The following is a 17,086-nucleotide window of genomic DNA, read 5'->3' on the forward strand; positions in this document are numbered from 1 at the left end:
TGTATGTGCGTGGGTTTATCTCTGAGCTTTCTATCCTGTTCCATTGATCTATATTTCTGTTTTTTGAGCCAGTACCATACTGTCTTGATTACCGTAGCTTTGTAGTATAGTCTGAAGTCCAGGAGCCTGATTCCTCCAGCTCCATTTTTCTTTCTCAAGATTGCTTTGGCTATTCGGAGTCTTATGTGTTTCCATACAAATTGTGAAATTTTTTGTTCTAGTTCTGTGAAAAATGCCATTGGTAATTTGATAGAGATTGCATTGAATCTGTAGATTGCTTTGGGTATTATAGTCATTTTCACAATGTTGATTCTTCCAATCCAAGAATATGGTATATCTCTCCCTCTGTTGGTATCATCTTTAATGTCTTTCATCAGTGTCTTATAGTTTTCTGCATACAGGTCTTTTGTCTCCCTAAGGAGGTTTATTCCTAGGTATTTTATTCCTTTTTTTGCAATGGTAAATGAGAGCATTTCCTTAATTTCTCTTTCAGATTTTTCATCATTAGTATGTAGGAATGCAGGAGTTTTCTGTGCATTAATTTTGTATCCTGCTACTTTACCAAATTCATTGATTAGCTCCAGTAGTTTTCTGATAGCATCTTTAGGATTCTCTATGTATAGTATCATGTCATCTGCAAACAGTGACAGCCTTACTTCTTCTTTTCTGATTTGGATTCCTTTTATTTCTTTTTCTTCTCTGATTGCTGTGGCTAAAACTTCCAAAATTATGTTGAATAATAGTGGTGAGAGTGGACAACCTTGTCTTGTTCCTGATCTTAGAGGAAATGGTTTCAGTTTTTCACCATTGAGAATGATGTTGTCTGTGGGTTTGTCATACATGGCCTTTATTATGTTGAGGTAGGTTCCCTCTATGCCTACTTTCTGGAGAGTTTTTTTTTATCAGAAATGGGTGTTGAATTTTGTCAAAGCTTTTTCTGCATCTATTGAGATGATCATATGGTTTTTCTCCTTCACTTGTTAATATGGTTTATCACATTGATTGATTTGCATATATTGGAGAATCCTTGCATTCCTGAGATAAACCTCACTTTATCATCGTGTATGATCCTGTTATCTTCTATCCTTAATGATAGTTTTCCTCTGCTTAATCTATAGCTAATGAGAGAGGTTGTTAAAGTTGCCCAGGGTGATTGTGGATTTGTCTGTTTCTCCTTAAAGTTCTATTACTTTTAACTTTATATACTTCGAGGATGTGTTATCAGGTGTACACATATAAAATTTTTATCTTCCTAGTGAATTAATAAATCTTTTATCATTGTGAAAGTTTCCTCTTAATGTATAGTAAATATTTTCACATTTTGTCTACTTTGTCTGATGTTAATATAGTTACAACAACCCGCTTTTGGCTAGTATTTGTGTAGTATATTTATTTTGCATCCCTTTATTTTAAACCGTTTAGTCCTGTTTCAGTTATTTATTGATGTATAACAAACCCCAAACCTTAGGGTCTTAAAACAACAATGTGTTATTATCTCTCGTGGCTCAGCTCAGTAGTTCTCATTTGGAGGGGGGCCCCTCATGCAGCTGCAGTCATATGGTGACTGATGCTGGAATCATGTGTGGGCTTGATTTGGCTGGACGTCCAAAATATCTTCTTCCCTCACTTGTTTGACCTCTCAGCTGGAGTGGGTGAAGTAGCTGAGGGATGATCAGTCATCACTCTTTCTTCATAGGACCTCTCTATGTGGCTAGCTCAGGCTTTCTCACAGCATGTCAAGCTCAGAGTAGTTGGATTTCTTGCATGGTGGCTGGCTTCTCCCAGGGGCATGTTCCAAGAGACTAAGGCAGAAGCTGCAGGCTTCCTGTGACCTGGCTATGGAAGTCATGTAGCACTGACTCTGCTGTATTCTGTTAGTCCAAAGTGAGTTAGAGGGTTGGCTCAGAATCAAGGAGGATGAGGCTGCACAAGAGTGCAAGTACTGGAAAGTGGGATTCACTAAGGGCTATTATTGAAAAGCTGGTTACCACACACAGGTGCTCTCTGGCCTGCAGTGGTTTCTGTCCCTTCCACATGAATCTATCCATCGAGGCCCCCAAAGTCTCATTCCACTGTGGCATTAAGTTCCTTCCTGAAGTCCAGGATCTCATTATCTGAATTACGTCCAGGTACAGATGAGGCTTATTGGGTATATTACTTGGGTACAGTTCCTTTCAATCTATATTTCTGAAAGCATGGTAATTTTAGAGTATTTATACTTCTTACATGGTGACTATCTTTCCCCAGATCATATTTTCTAAGAAATTAGGTACATGATACAAGGCTTATTTTGACCTACCCTTGGAAGTCACAAAGCATCACTTATATTACATTTTATTGCTCAAAGCAAGCCACAAATTCATCCCAGATTCAAGGAGGGGAGACTAGAAAAGGCCATGAATACTGGGAGGTGGGATCACTGGGGAGAGGATATACGTAACCTTATATTTTACATGTGTTAGTTGTTAGTAGTATATAGTTGCTATCTTTAAATCCATCCTAAAAACATATTTTTGAAAAAAATTAAAGCATTTAGACCATTTACATTTAATCTAATTATGGGTATATTTTGAGTTTTATTATTCTATCTCACTACTTCTTTTCTATTTATTTCACTTATCCTGTACTCCTTTTTCTTTCCTTTCTTGACTTCTTTTGTATTGAACCACTTTTATTATTTTGCCTTTTCCCCTCTATTAGCTTGGTTACATTTTACTCTTTCTGAGTAGTTAGTAATGAGTTATTAACGAGCATCTGAATTCTTGAAGGATAATTTCATGTCTGAGTCTTTTTTTTTAACTGATAAATGTGTATATTTATTACTAGCATTATGACTCCATATAGGATTTCCAATTCCATGGATTAGAAGGGGAAGATTATGGTATAAGCATCCTCTTATCCTTTACAAAGGATCATGGCAGGAACTGAAGGCCATTGTGACTAAAAGGAAGCTCCACAAGATTAACCACATATAACTATGACCTTGCCTCCAGGGAGGACAAAGAATGCCTCCCCAGGATCCAATAGATTGTATTTGGGTATGAAGGGAACTGCTTAGGACCCTCATTTTTATACTCCCATGAGTCATTACTTTCCTTTCTTCTCCTACTTTCCTATTCTTATAATAGGACAATTCTATATACTGAGCATATGAGGCAAGTATGGTAAGACAAAAGATTTAAAACATTGCCCCTTTGTGGCCAATGTTCACCCTTATGCTCAGATTACTAAAAATGTGTACCCAGAAATAAATCAAAACAGATGTCTTCTTGTAGATGAAATAGCTAAAATTTTGGTCTCTTTATTTATCTCAGGTCATACATTTGCCTTGAAAAAAATACAATAAACAGTTCCAATTAAGAGTTACAGAAACCCAGTTTTTCTTCCAGATCTCTAAATGCTCATGGAGAGCCAACTTCCACGATACATAGCACACAGCACATACTTGAGAGTCGGTCCCACAGGAAATATTCATATAAGCAAAACAAGATTTTGTTTCTCATTATATAAACATCGCCCAAGTTTATGTAGTTAACACACTTGTTTAAAAAAAAATAATCTATGACTAAAAGCACTATCATATTTCTTAGGTGCCATTCTCATTGGAATCATACCAAAAAGTCTAGAAATAACTCAAAACTAGAAAGTGGCCCAAATGTTAAGGCTGCCTATGGCTCTTGCTACAAAGTAGTTGCCAGTCTGATGACAGGAATTATAGGGTTCTTCTTGATTTCAAAAGAATTTACCAGAAAGAGGTGGAGGGCCAAGAAATCCACCTGCCTGCTTGGTGGCAGCTTGTGAAGGGGCAAGGCTGAGAATCTTCTGGATGTTCCGTCCAATTACATGGTAGAGAGAATACACAGGAAGATGAAGGAACAGTCTGTGTTGTCATCCTCCAGCAGACTTCCGTGAGATAGTCCTTGGATGTGGGAAAGGAGGATGAAAGGGGACCTTTGTCACCATTCTACCATCAAATATGGAACTGAACATTCCCATTTGGGCAGTAAAACAAATGCCAATTGCAAACATGGATTTCATTCAGACCATCTCTGTTGTTATTCTTCAGTTTCTCTTCTTGCCCATTTTCTCTATCCTTCCTTTCTTTCTTCCTTTCTTCCTTTCCTTGTTTCTTTCTTTGTTTCTTTCTTTCTACCAGCTGACTCTTACTGTTTCTTTCTTCTTTCCAGTTTTTTACCCTGTTTTTCCACTTCTGCCTTCAGTCTCCTGTACTTGTCTGTCCTGTAAACCAGGACCCCGGTTACTCCCTTGGTGAGAATAGGAGGCACAAGAAGACAAAGATGATGAGCAGTGTGTCCCCGAACCGGGCGTTCATCTGAGGCTTTTGTCTCTACACTCCCAGCCCCCGGGGGGAGGGGGGGAAGCTCTTGAAAAGCCAGGAAAAGAGAAGAAAAAACGACTCCCTAGATTTCAGGATCACAGAGTCCTGAGTCGTTTTTGTCTGTCAATTGCTAAGTGAGATTTTTGCAACTATAAACATTCAGTAAAAGCTGAAAAAATAAATGTTTGCCCTTCAGAGATCTTCTTTGTGCCTTCCTGTCCCCCCTGCTCTGTTCATTAATTACCTGAGGAGTTCTGATACCGATTGCTGAAAAGACTCACAGGACTCAAATCATTTACACTCATGGAACAGTTTTTTTTTTTTTTTTAATAAATTTATTTATTTATTTATTTTTGGCTGTGTTAGGTCTTCGCTTCTGTGCGAGGGCTCTCCCCAGTTGTGGCGAGCGGGGACCACTCTTCATCGCAGTGCGCGGGCCTTTCACTGTCGTGGCCTCTCTTGTTGCGGAGCACAGGCTCCAGACGCGCAGGCTCAGTAGTTGTGGCTCACGGGCCCAGTCGCTCCGCGGCACGTGGGATCCTCCCATACCAGGGCTCGAACCCGTGTCCCCTCCATTGGCAGGCAGACTCCCAACCACTGCGCCACCAGGGAAGCCCCATGGAACAGTTTTATTACAAGCAAAGGATACAGGACAACAATATCAGGAAAAGGATATGCATTTAAAGTGCCTGAAGATTTCGTGTCCAGGTTTCTTTGTCTACTCACTGCTAGGTTGGATAAGACATGCTTTGTCTCCAGGTCTCAAACCACCGCTACTGTGTGTGCAAAGCACCTATTAACAGAAAGCCCAAAGGCTGCTCCTGGTCCAGGTCTCTTGTAGTGAGCTGGTCATATTAGACATATTACATTTATGTGATCAGACTTAATTGTCAAACTTACCTGGCTCCACCAAACCAAGTACAAATCCTAAATCCAATTAGTAAACAGTGCTGATAGGCTGCCGTATCCTACTCCTTAACAACCACAGACCCACGATTTGTCTTTCCTTAATATATTACATAGTGTGGGCGAAAGGTTACTATTATTATGTGCCAGGAAGCTCTGGAAATAAGCATCCCAGAACAGCTGAGATTGTTGCTAAATAACTGATGAGAAGGATAATGTCAGGACCCTTCTCAGTTTCCAGAGCGCCAAAAATTCTTTGAAACCCTGTATGTGTGAAACATCGTTGTTTAATTGAGCTAAACGTAAGTTTCCCTGCAAATAAACCCAGCCAAATTTTGAAATACATTTTTAGGAAGTAACTACCTATTCTGGAAAGCACAGCTTGTCATTGTCCGTCCTCAGACTAAGATGGCTTAATCTCTTCTGGCTTCTCTGAAGGCTGTTAATGTATTACTAATTATTCCCAATTCCCAAACCCCATACAGTCTTTTCAAAGCTCTCATGCCCTGTAACATCTCTGCATCACCTTCTACTAATGCTGTAGGTATACCTATATAATCGATCTAAATAACCTGGAACGGTTATTTAGATAAATATTTGGAACGGCTAAAATAACAAGCTTTATTTTTTTCCTGTTATACTCAAGATAGTCTCTTTACCAAAAATACTTTCCTGTTATCTCCACCTTTTAAATTTTTTCTGTCCTTTAAGGTATGACCCCAAATACCTCTTCCTTAATACAGTCTTTCCCAAACGCCAGTCTCCCCTTTCTGACTTTCTTTTGAATTCATTGTCATTTATTGAAAAGAACATTAGGCATATGTAAGAATCCTTTTGATTCTGTCACAGTATGACTTTGAACAAGACACCTCAATTTATCTGGGCCTGTTTCTCTCATCATACAAATCTTAACCAATGTTACAAATTTTATACAAGTTTGTTGTAACAAATATCATTTAAAAATTTACTCTCTGTAAGTAAGGTTTTTCCACTCCTCCCCAGTTCTGCTTCTGTTAAGAGTTTGCTTCAAATATAGAAACCCATGTTTTGGCGGTAGGATTATGTGCCTTTGTGCTTAAAGTTCCGTGGTATTAAGGTTCCTCGGTAAGCCTGCATCTTACTACTTGCCCTTTCTCACTCCTCCCACCACTTGATTTTAGCCCTACAAGTTTTGTTTTGTTTTTGTTTTTGTCTGTGTGTGTGTGGGGGGGGTGGGTTCTGGTTACTGTTACTTGTTTTTTAGTTTCTTTGCACCTTGCCCCTACTTTTCCTCCGCTTTGCTGCACAATCTCCTTAACTCCTCCAGCTTTCCTTAGGTAACTCTTATTAAGCTAAAATGTCATGGCCATGATGGTCTTCTCTGTCCCCCTGCAAGGTTGGGTGCCTTAGATTTACTTTCTATTTCATTTGTCACACTTGTAACTTAACAAACGTTATCTGCCAGAAAAGCCTGATAGCACTGTGGTTAAGAGCTTGGGCTCTAGAGACAGCAAACCTGGTTTGAATGTTGCCTCTTCCACTTCTTAGCTGTAATAGTCCGGGCAGCTCTCATCACCCCTTTAAGCAAAAAAAAACAGATGTAACTCACTTGGCATATACACTGGACACATGTTGTATATTTTTAATATTATTAGTCAGCAATGGTTTGTATCACTGACTGCTGTGTCCTTGGTTCCTTCCAGAATACTTGCCAAGTTATAAATAGTTATTGAATAAGTGAACAGAGTGTATGAAAAGATTAAAACATTTTCTTGTGACAAAAAAGTTTGCTTCAGATCCTTAAAGGTATTTCTACACCCATTTAAATTAAAAATTTAAAAAGATATTTCTATATTCACAGAATACATGCATACAAACACACATGATACACACATACACGTTCACACATTTGTGACTTCTTATAATAAGCAATATATATTACAGACATCTCTCATTTTAAAATAGTTTTTATTACTTTAAATTAAAAATATTTACACACATTGAATTTTGGGGGTGTACAGTTCTGTGAGTTTTAACACATATATAGATTTGTGTAACCAAAACCATATTTAGAATAGAGAACATTTATGTGCATCACTCCAAAAATTCCCTTTTGCTGCCCCTTTGTAGTTAAACCCTTTCTTCCCCTTTAACCTTGGCAACTATTCTTATAATTTTGTCTTTGCCAGACTGTCATGTACAAGCACACCTCATTTTATTGCATTTTGCTTTATTACGCTTTGCAGACATTGAGTTTTTTTTACAAATTGAAGGTTTGGGACGACCCTGCCTCGAGCAGGTCTATTGGTGTCATTTTTCCAACAGCATTTACTCACTCTGTGTCTTTGTGTCACATTTTGGTAATTCTTGAAATATCTGAACCCTCCACCAGCAAAAAGATTATGACTTGCTGAAGGCTTACATGATAGTTAGCATTTTTTAGCAATAAAGTATTTTTTAATTAAGGTATGTAAATATTTTTTGAGACATAATGCTCTTGCACACTTAATAGACTGCAGTGTAGTGTAACATAACTTTTACATGCCTTGAGAAGCCAAAAAATTTGTGTGATTTGCTTTGTTGTGATATTCGCTTTATTTCAGTGGTCTGGAACTGAACCCACAAGATCTCTGAGGTGTGTCTGTAAATGGAATTATACAGTATGTGACATTTTGAGAATGGGTCCTTTCACTCAGCATGATTGCATTTACATAGAAAATCTTAAGGAATCTACTAAATAGCTCCTAGCACTAATATGTGAATTTAGGAAAATTACAGGATACAAGTTCAACATTAAAAAAATCAATCATATTTTTATATACTAGCAATGAAATTTTTCTCAATTGTTCATATGTCAGGTAATTTGGATTGCATCATTAACATTGCATCATTTGACTGCTATGTTATGAGAATCTGTATCTTGTTTGAATCATATGGAGAAGGTGGATTTTTTTGCTTGTTTTGGTAGGCATATTAGTTATATACTGCTACATAACAAGTTACCCCAAACCCAGTAGCTTAAAACAGCACACATTTATTATCTCACAATTTCTGGGGGTCAGAAATCTGGGGGTGACTTAGCTGAGTGGTTCTGGCTCTGGGGCTCTCATGACGCTACAAAGTGTTTGCCTGGGCTGCGGTCAGCGGCGGCTTGACTGGGTCTTGAGGATCCGCTTCCAAGCTCACTTACGTGGATGCTGACGGGACACTTCAGCCCCTTCACACGCCACGGGGTTTCCCCATGACGTGGCTTCCCCATGACGTGGCTTCCCTCAGATGGCGTGATCCGAGAGAGAGTGAACCCAAGACTGCAGCCACAGTCTTTACACCCTCCAAGGTGGCAAATAATCACTTCTGCCATATTCTATCGGGCCCACAGACCAACCTTGGTACAGCGTGGGAAGGAACAACACAAGGGTGTGAATACCACGATGTGGGGTGATGGGGGGCATCTTGGAAACTGGCTACGGTATTAGGCCTTCAACCCAGTTATGTTTAGGCTGCAAGTTCCTACCTCCTTCCCATGGACTGTGTTTCCAACTCAGCTCAATTTTCAAAGCCTTTGCGATGCTATTCAAATCCGTCACATGTGTGCACCACTCAGTGAGCAATCCGGGTCCTGGGGGGTGGTCTGCCCCATAGCTCAGTTCTCAAGCTTTGGTATATAGCGTTTAGGATCATTTCATATATCAAGGGTGAGCCCACGATTTCGTCATCGCCGTATGGGACCCTTTTATGATCTTTCTCTTCTCAATCTCCCAACGCTCTCTGGCACCCAAAGACCTCTTTCTGGTCCTTTGGCTAGAAAACAAGTATTTGATCTCTGCACTCAGCCGCACATTTCCTACAGCTGGGTCCACCTCCACATTCAAGCAGTGGGAAGATATATAGAGAGAAGAAAACAATTGGGTTTCCCCCTACACACTACAGATTGCTGTTCCTCTTGCCAGAGAGAAGGAATGCTCCTCCTCAGAGCTTTAGATGCCAGCCTGGCCACTGCTGCTGTCCCTGCTTAGCCATCACCCAGCTGGTTTGGGACTGTGGCTTGCTTGAGGTCTTCATTGGGAAAAGAAAGAAAGAAGGTGGGAAGGTGGCAGGGGGGTGATGTAGGGAGGGAGGGAGAAGGAAGGAAGGGAGGAGGGAAGGGAGGAAGGGAGGGAGGAAGGGAGGGAGGAAGGAAGGGAGGAAGGGAGGGAGGGGGGAAGGGAGGAATAGAGGGAGGAAGGAAGGAAGGGAGGAAGGAAGGGAGGGAGGAAGGAAGGGAGGAAGGAAGGGAGGAAGGGAGAAAGGGGGGGAGGAAGGGAGGGAGGGAGGGAGGAAGGGGGAGGAAGGGAGGGAGGGAGGGAGGGAGGAAGGAAGGGAGGAAGAGAGGGAGGAAGGAAGGAAGGGAGGAAGGAAGGGAGGGAGGAAGGAAGGGAGGAAGGGAGAAAGGGGGGGAGGAAGGGAGGGAGGGAGGGAGGAAGGGGGAGGAAGGGAGGGAGGGAGGGAGGAAGGAAGGGAGGAAGAGAGGGAGGAAGGAAGGAAGGGAGGAAGGAAGGGAGGGAGGAAGGAAGGGAGGAAGGGAGAAAGGGGGGGAGGAAGGGAGGGAGGGAGGGAGGAAGGGGGGAGGAAGGGAGGGAGGGAGGGAGGAAGGAAGGGAGGAAGAGAGGGAGGAAGGGAGGAAGGGAGGAAGGGGGGAGGAAGGGAGGGAGGAAAGGAGGGAAGGAGGAAGGGAGGGAGGGAGGAAGGAAGGGAGGAAGAGAGGGAGGAAGGAAGGAAGGGAGGAAGGAAGGGAGGGAGGGAGGAAGGGAGGAAGGGGGGGAGGGAGGGAGGAAGGGGGGAGGAAGGGAGGGAGGGAGGGAGGGAGGAAACCAGAGGACCTCCCCTGTTCTCTCCATACTATACGAGGCCCCACTTCTCAGTCCTCAGACCAGAAAGAGAGAGCTTCTCTTGGCACTCTTGCTCTCTATGCCACGTCCAGAGCTCTGCGATTTGAGTTGCTTTTAGTCCAGGCTGGGAGATGAGGAAGGAAACAGACAAACAACCCAGGTAATTCACCACCAGATCATTCGTAATTCAAGATCTCTTTCCTCAATCTTCCTGCTCCCATTCACTTTTCAGAGTCTTCAGATAATTTCTCCATGCATTTTGTCCAGGTTTTTATTTACATTCAGTCTAGGCTTGCCAGATAAAGTACAGGACATCCAGTATAATTTTTTAGTATAAGTTTATCTCAAATATTGTGTGGGACACACACTAAAAAAATTAACTGTTTATCTGAAAATCAAATATAAATGGATGGTCTGTACTTTTATTTGCTCAGTCTGGCAATCCTAATTCACTGGGAGACTGGGTAGAGTGTCCTTACTCCATCTTTCCCAGAGAGGAACTCCGTCTTATGATTTTTAACAGCTGCCTAGTCTTCCCTTGTACGGAGAGACATAATGTATTTAGCCCTCCACTATCGATAGCTATTTATGCAGTTTCTAGTTTTCTTCTCTTTCAAATAATGCCACAGGGACATTCATTTATATTTATCTTTGTGTACTTTGAGTCTGTTTCTTTATGCCAAATAGGGAAGTGCCACTGCCTATCTCAAAGGGTTGTTGTGAGAATCAAATGATATAATGAGTGTGAATATGCTTAGTAAGCTGTTAAAGACTGTAGAAATAACTTCTCAGCACTTGCCTTGTACTGAATTGCAATGGACTTACGAGCATACCTGTTTAGCTTTCCTACCCAGTTAAAAAAATTCCATGTGCAGATGGATTTTTGTCTGACACAGCTTTGTAATCACCTCTACCAAGTTCTATCACAGTACTTTGCTATTAAATGACTTTAAATAAATGCTAGTTGAATGAGAGAATGAAAATTTGCCCGTTTCTTCTAACGTTCTCTCCCTCCTTGTTTGTTTGTTTATTTATTGATTTATTTGGCCACGCGGCATGTGGGATCTTAGTTTCCCCTACTGGGGTTCGAACCTGCTCCCCCAGCATTGGAAGTGTGGTATCTTAACCACTGGACAGCCAAGGAAGTCCCTCCCTCCTCTGTTAGATATAGATCATTAATTATGTTTATCTTAGTTCTCTTTTCTCAATTCACCTATTTTTAAAAACTAATTTCTTAAAATCATTGATCTTCAAGTTTTCACATGTGTTTTTGCCAAGTTTCCTGGTGATTCAGATGATTAGCCAGAGCCACGAACTCCTGACCTAATGCACTGTCCCAGTAATGCAGGCATTGGCATTTTTTCTACCCTATCAGAGACTGAGGGTTAGCTGACCTTGCCTCAAACCAGGTGGGGGACTCACTCCTCCAGGATTCCCATGGTTGCAAGTGACAGAAAATTCAACTTAAATTAGCTTAAGTGTAAAGGTGGGTACACATGGCTGAGAAACCCAGAGGTAGCACTAGCTTGATCTAATGGCTCAGATGATGTCACCAAGGTGATCACATGGATCTGCCTTCCTAGGTAAAAGCTTCATGCCTAGGGGGCCCCTCCCACTCTGGATTTTCCTTCCAGATGGCAAAATGGCTGTCGCAGTTCTAGATCTTGCGTCTTCAAACTGTACATTTTTTTTTAAATTTTATTTATTTATTTATTTATTTATTTATTTATTTATTTATTTATTTATTTATTTATTTATTTATTTATTTTTGGCTGTGCTGGGTCTTCGGTTCGTGCGAGGGCTTTCTCTAGTTGCGGCAAGTGGGGGCCACTCTTCATCGCGGTGCGGGGACCGCTCTTCATCGCGGTGCGCGGGCCTTTCACTATCGCGGCCCCTCCCGTTGCGGGGCACAGGCTCCAGACGCGCAGGCTCAGCAGCTGTGGCTCACGGGCCCAGCTGCTCCGTGGCATGTGGGATCTTCCCAGACCAGGGCTCGAACCCGTGTCTCCTGCATTAGCAGGCAGATTCTCAACCACTGCGCCACCAGGGAAGCCCCAAACTGTACATTTTAGAGAAAAACATCTCTTAAAGTGACTCCTGAAGAAGAGAGAGGAATTTTCTTCTTCCCAGAAGTTCCAGCAAACATTGTCTCTGATTCGTAGTCAAATTAGTCTGGCCAGAGGAATGGGTTATGCTGATTGGCTTAATTTCACTGGCTTAAGTCACACCAGCCCTTGGTTTGGGAGGGTCTAATTCTTCCAAACTCTGGATAAGAATGAGAAATAGTTTTTTCAGAGGAAATTCAGAACACTTTTAGGAAATGGAAAGGACGCTGGGCAGCCAAACAATGCCAAAAGTTTTCTATAGGATCCTTCTATGTTTCAATTTCATTTCACGTATCTACTGAAAGCTCCTTATTTTTTCTCATCTCAATAACTTTATTTCTCTGCATCAATACCAAATCCGCTTGATAGAAGCCTGCTCAATGGCAGTTCTGTTTAATGAAAATGTTTTTCTAAGAGTCAAGTAATTTCCTTTCAGACGCAGGTGAATTGTAATTACTCATTTAAAAAAAAGAAGCAAGTCTCCTTAACCATCACCATTGAAAATCTTACCATTACCCACCTTTGCATTAAATACAAAGTGAAAATACCAACTTCCTTATCCACAGGCAGATTTAACATATGGTTGCAGGTGGTTTCTCACTTTTAAATTGAATTTAATTATAATGATTTGTCTGGGCAACAATTATGTAAACCGAATAGGAGAGGATAACGTGCTTTTCATTAAAATGCAGACTCAATTGGGCAACTGAAAGCAGCTACCATGGCTGGGGGCAACAGATTAAAAAAAAAAAAAAAATCATGGACTTAAGAAAGGCCAACAGCCAGGAAGAAATGAGTATGTTCTCTCATTCCTTGGTTCTGTTACCAATGCCTTTAAAAAATAATTAGAAACAAAAAAATAAACAAACAAGCAGCAGCAGTAGCAGAGATTTGCAAACCAGGGAGAGCATAACCTATTCCACTTTCTTTTATATATATATATATTTTTTTTAAAAAATTATTTATTTATTTACTTATTTATTTTTGCTGTGTTGGGTCTTCGTTTCTGTGCGAGGGCTTTCTCCAGTTGGCGGCGAGTGGGGGCCACTCTTCATCGCGGTGCACGGGCCTCTCACTGTCGCGGCCTCTCTTGTTGCGGAGCACAGGCTCCAGACGCGCAGGCTCAGTAGTTGTGGCTCACGGGCTTAGTTGCTCCGCGGCATGTGGGATCTTCCCAGACCAGGGTTCGAACCCGTGTCCGCTGCATTGGCAGGCAGATTCTTAACCACTGCGCCACCAGGGAAGCCCTATTCCACTTTCTTAGTAGTTCCCCTGCCTGAAGCAAAAGGAGCGTGAGCTACTGATAGAAAAATTGATACAAATGAAAGGGATGGGGGTTTTAAGGCTAATAATCTGTTTTTTCTGCTTCACCCCATTTTTTGTTGTTCACTATATCATCTACAGTGACAGCCCACTGTAGATGGGCTGTCACTCCCCCTGTTGATAAACAGAAAATGTCTTGATCTAGCAAAGAACAGGCAAATATGGATAACTCAGCTCCCCCAAGAGTGTGTCCATAGAAGCATACCGGACAGCGGTCCTTGCTTCCAATGGAATGTCAGCTAAATGCTTCCAGGTAATTATTCTCTGGTTATCGTGCAACCATAAAGTCTTTGCAAGTCTCCTCCCCCCAAATTAATCCCCTCACATAACATCCAGTGGAAAAATAGTACAGAAAGTTTACTTGAATTTATCAGCATGACATTTCATGACTTAGAAGCCAATCTGAGATAGAAATACAAGATTCTTTGGTCTTGGTCTTTGATTTTAATTTTTAATTTTAGACCTATATAATTTTTGCAATCATATTCATACCAGTGGGCAGCCAAAGCTTTAAAATATGTGCCAATATTTTAGGTCCATCTAAGAATGTTACATTGCAGGGGGGAGCTTAAGTGTACTCACAGTCAAGTGTTTAATGCATTGGCACTGAATAATTTTAATAAAAGAATACAAGGACTTCTGTTTTATGAAGAGAGGCTGTAGAGGACATCTGTTGATTTGAGCCTCCTTTCCCCCTTCTTTTGGAAAAAATAACTCAGATTTCTGTTGGAGACTCACTGTTTGTCTCACAGCCCCTGCGGAAGGTGGGCATGTGATTCAACTTGGCCAAAGAATACACTGAAACCCCTCGGCCACAGGGATGTGATCAAGGATAAGCACCTGAAACAAGTCAGGCCAATCAGAGTGGAGCCCAGAGCATTTATCCTTCAAACTCCCCTCCAACTCCAGAGAGCGTAGGGCAGGAAGTTGCTGACAATCTTTCCTGCCACCAACTAGACACCGACAATGAAAGCAACATGAAGGAGAGAGGAAGCCAGTGTGGAGAGAGAACAGGCTCTGGTGACAGAGTTTGAGCCCTTGGATTAGTCTGTGCCAGAAGCCAGCTCTAGGCCTGTTACATAGCCAGCAAGGGCCCTTTTTACCCAAGCTAGTTTGAGTTGGATCTTCCGTCATTTGGAACCAAAAAGCTCTTAAACTGATAAAAATGTATTCTAGTCAAGTTATATGTGTAAGACTTTTCCTTAACGGCAAGACTATTGTCCCATTACCTCTCACTATAAAGCTTTCTCTAAGAAATATTTCCAGGCTTCCCTGGTGGCTCAGTGGTTGAGAATCTGCCTGCTAATGCAGGGGACACGGGTTCAAGCCCTGGTCTGGGAAGATCCCACATGCCGCGGAGCAACTGGGCCCGTGAGCCACAGCTACTGAGCCTGCGCGTCTGGAGCCCGTGCTCCGCAACAAGAGAGGCCACGATAGTGAGAGGCCCACGCACCGCGATGAAGAGTGGCCCCCACTCGCCGCAACTAGAGAAAGCCCTCGCACGGAAACGAAGACCCAACGCAGCCAAAAAAAAAGAAGAAATATTTCCATCGGCTTGGAAATGAGATCAGTAACACGGCATCACAGGACCCTGTGGTCAGTCAGCAAGCACGCTGTGTTTTGCAGTTAATGGGGATTTCTCCTCTTAGTCCTATGCTGGCAGTTTGGTTTGCTTTTCATCTTTCTTTAATCTGAAGACTTGCGGTGGTTAACAGTGAGCTCCATCTGTACGTATTGCCATGTACACGTACACCTAGTATGTTAGCACTCAGAGCTTCACATAATGTAGGACAAATTTGTTCCTCACTTCGTTGATCCTGTAAGCTCAGCCTTTGGTATAGTTTATGTGAATGAAGGTTGTTTTCATACACACATTTAGTGAGTCTGAACCTGGGCACTTTTTAGCTCGAGGGCAGGAGAAGGAAGGAGACACTGAGCGTCGTAGAGTCGTGGAAGTGACTGTCGGAGCCATTCTGCTTCCTTGGGTGATGGTAAGAGTAGTGGTTCAAAGCTGGACCTGAGCGCCTGCTTCTCAGTGCTCCGATCTGGGAAGGAGGATGAGAGTACCTCCGCTGTGAGGCCTGGACTCAGCAGGGGAGAGGGTCCCCACCAGGGCGGATACAGGCGGTTGGGGGCGGGAGGGGCTCCAGGTGTGTTGGGAAGGTGTAGCCACTGTTTTCTTTTTGGATCACTGGGGCAGCAACCATGGGCCCTGTCATTAGTCATTAGTGATGGATGTCATTAGTGATGGATGTGTAGGTCAGTGCAGGTAGTGGGACGTGATTCCTTGTCTCATTAAACGACAGAGAGTGGAAGGGTGTGTTATCTACAATAGCGCAATGATTTGGCTCTAGAGTAAGAGGACTGGGTTCAAATTCTTTCTTTTTATTAAGAGAATTTTAAAAAATATATTTATTTACTTATTTGGCTGCACCGGGTCTTAGTTGCGGCACATGGGATCTTCATTACTGCGTGTGGGGTCTTCGTTGCTTCGTGCAGGATCTAGTTCCCTGACCAGGGATCGAACCTGGGCCCCCTGCATTGGGAGCACAGGATCTTAACTGCTGGACCACCAGGGAAGTCTCTGGGTTCAAATCCTAAGTCAGTTTTTGCAAACTGTACGGCTTCTATATGATGGAAACAATAACAGTACCTACCACCCAGGTTGTTGTGATAATTAAAGGAGATAATTCTCATGAGAGCAATTAGCACAGTACCTGGCACAAGATAAGTCTTCAGTAAATGTTAGCTTAAAAGGGTGAACAGGATATGCTATGTGAGATTTTTCTAAAGTAAAAAAATCTTTCTATACTCAACTTCCCTCAACTTCCATTTGCCCACGAGCCTCCCAGCAGCTGCTTACCATCTCCAAGTTCCCCTGTCACACGGTTGAAAAATGACTCTAGATCACATTGCATTTCAAATCATCCAAGAACTGTGCAGCAAGCTCAGGATCTGAAATTAACTTTGCCTTTATATTGTTCATGCTAGTTGCTCTTCAAGTACAATTATAATCAGAAAGCTAGCACTAAAAATAGTACCAATTCTCATTTCTCCTCTCAGTGTTATCTGCTGCCATAGTGTTTCCCAGGCATGTTTATTTATCTGATTCACGACAGTGAATCTTTTCTCTTATTAGCCTGACAGCCGTAGTTGGATTCCACAGCAACACTCCGTGCAGCTGGTAAAATCTTTATTACCGGTGAAGCCCTGGAGGCCCGGGTCGCTGTTTCCCCCCGACCCCGAGAAGCTCAGTGGAAGCGTGTATCATGGTGAGAGTCGCCTGAACAACGTTGCTGTGGAAAAAAAGAGAGGCCCAGAGTAGGGCCTTCCCTTTGACAATTTCAGAACTCTTTTCCCTCTGAGTAGAATGACAGCGTAGCCCTCAGATTTCTCCTTGTTCTCTCTTTGCTGCTCATTTGTGCGGTGTGTGCTTTGTGTGAATTTAGTGCCAGGCAGAGGCCGGATTGACAGCTCCCAGCACATGTCGCCCCCTCTCTGGTGTCTCTCCCTCACAACTTGGCAGTAAAAGAGAGGAGTCGCTTGAGAACTCTGTCTTTTTGATT

General features: G+C 42.4%; 1 pseudogene; it reads right to left on the reverse strand.

Annotated features, from left to right (window-relative positions):
- Window positions 1–3,732: 3,732 nt before the first annotated feature.
- LOC114235757 (calcium load-activated calcium channel-like) lies at window positions 3,733–4,342 on the reverse strand (annotated as a pseudogene).
- Window positions 4,343–17,086: the final 12,744 nt, after the last annotated feature.

This window comes from Balaenoptera acutorostrata, chromosome 11 (genome assembly GCF_949987535.1).
Source record: "Balaenoptera acutorostrata chromosome 11, mBalAcu1.1, whole genome shotgun sequence".
Classification (NCBI taxonomy): Eukaryota; Metazoa; Chordata; class Mammalia; order Artiodactyla; family Balaenopteridae; genus Balaenoptera; species Balaenoptera acutorostrata.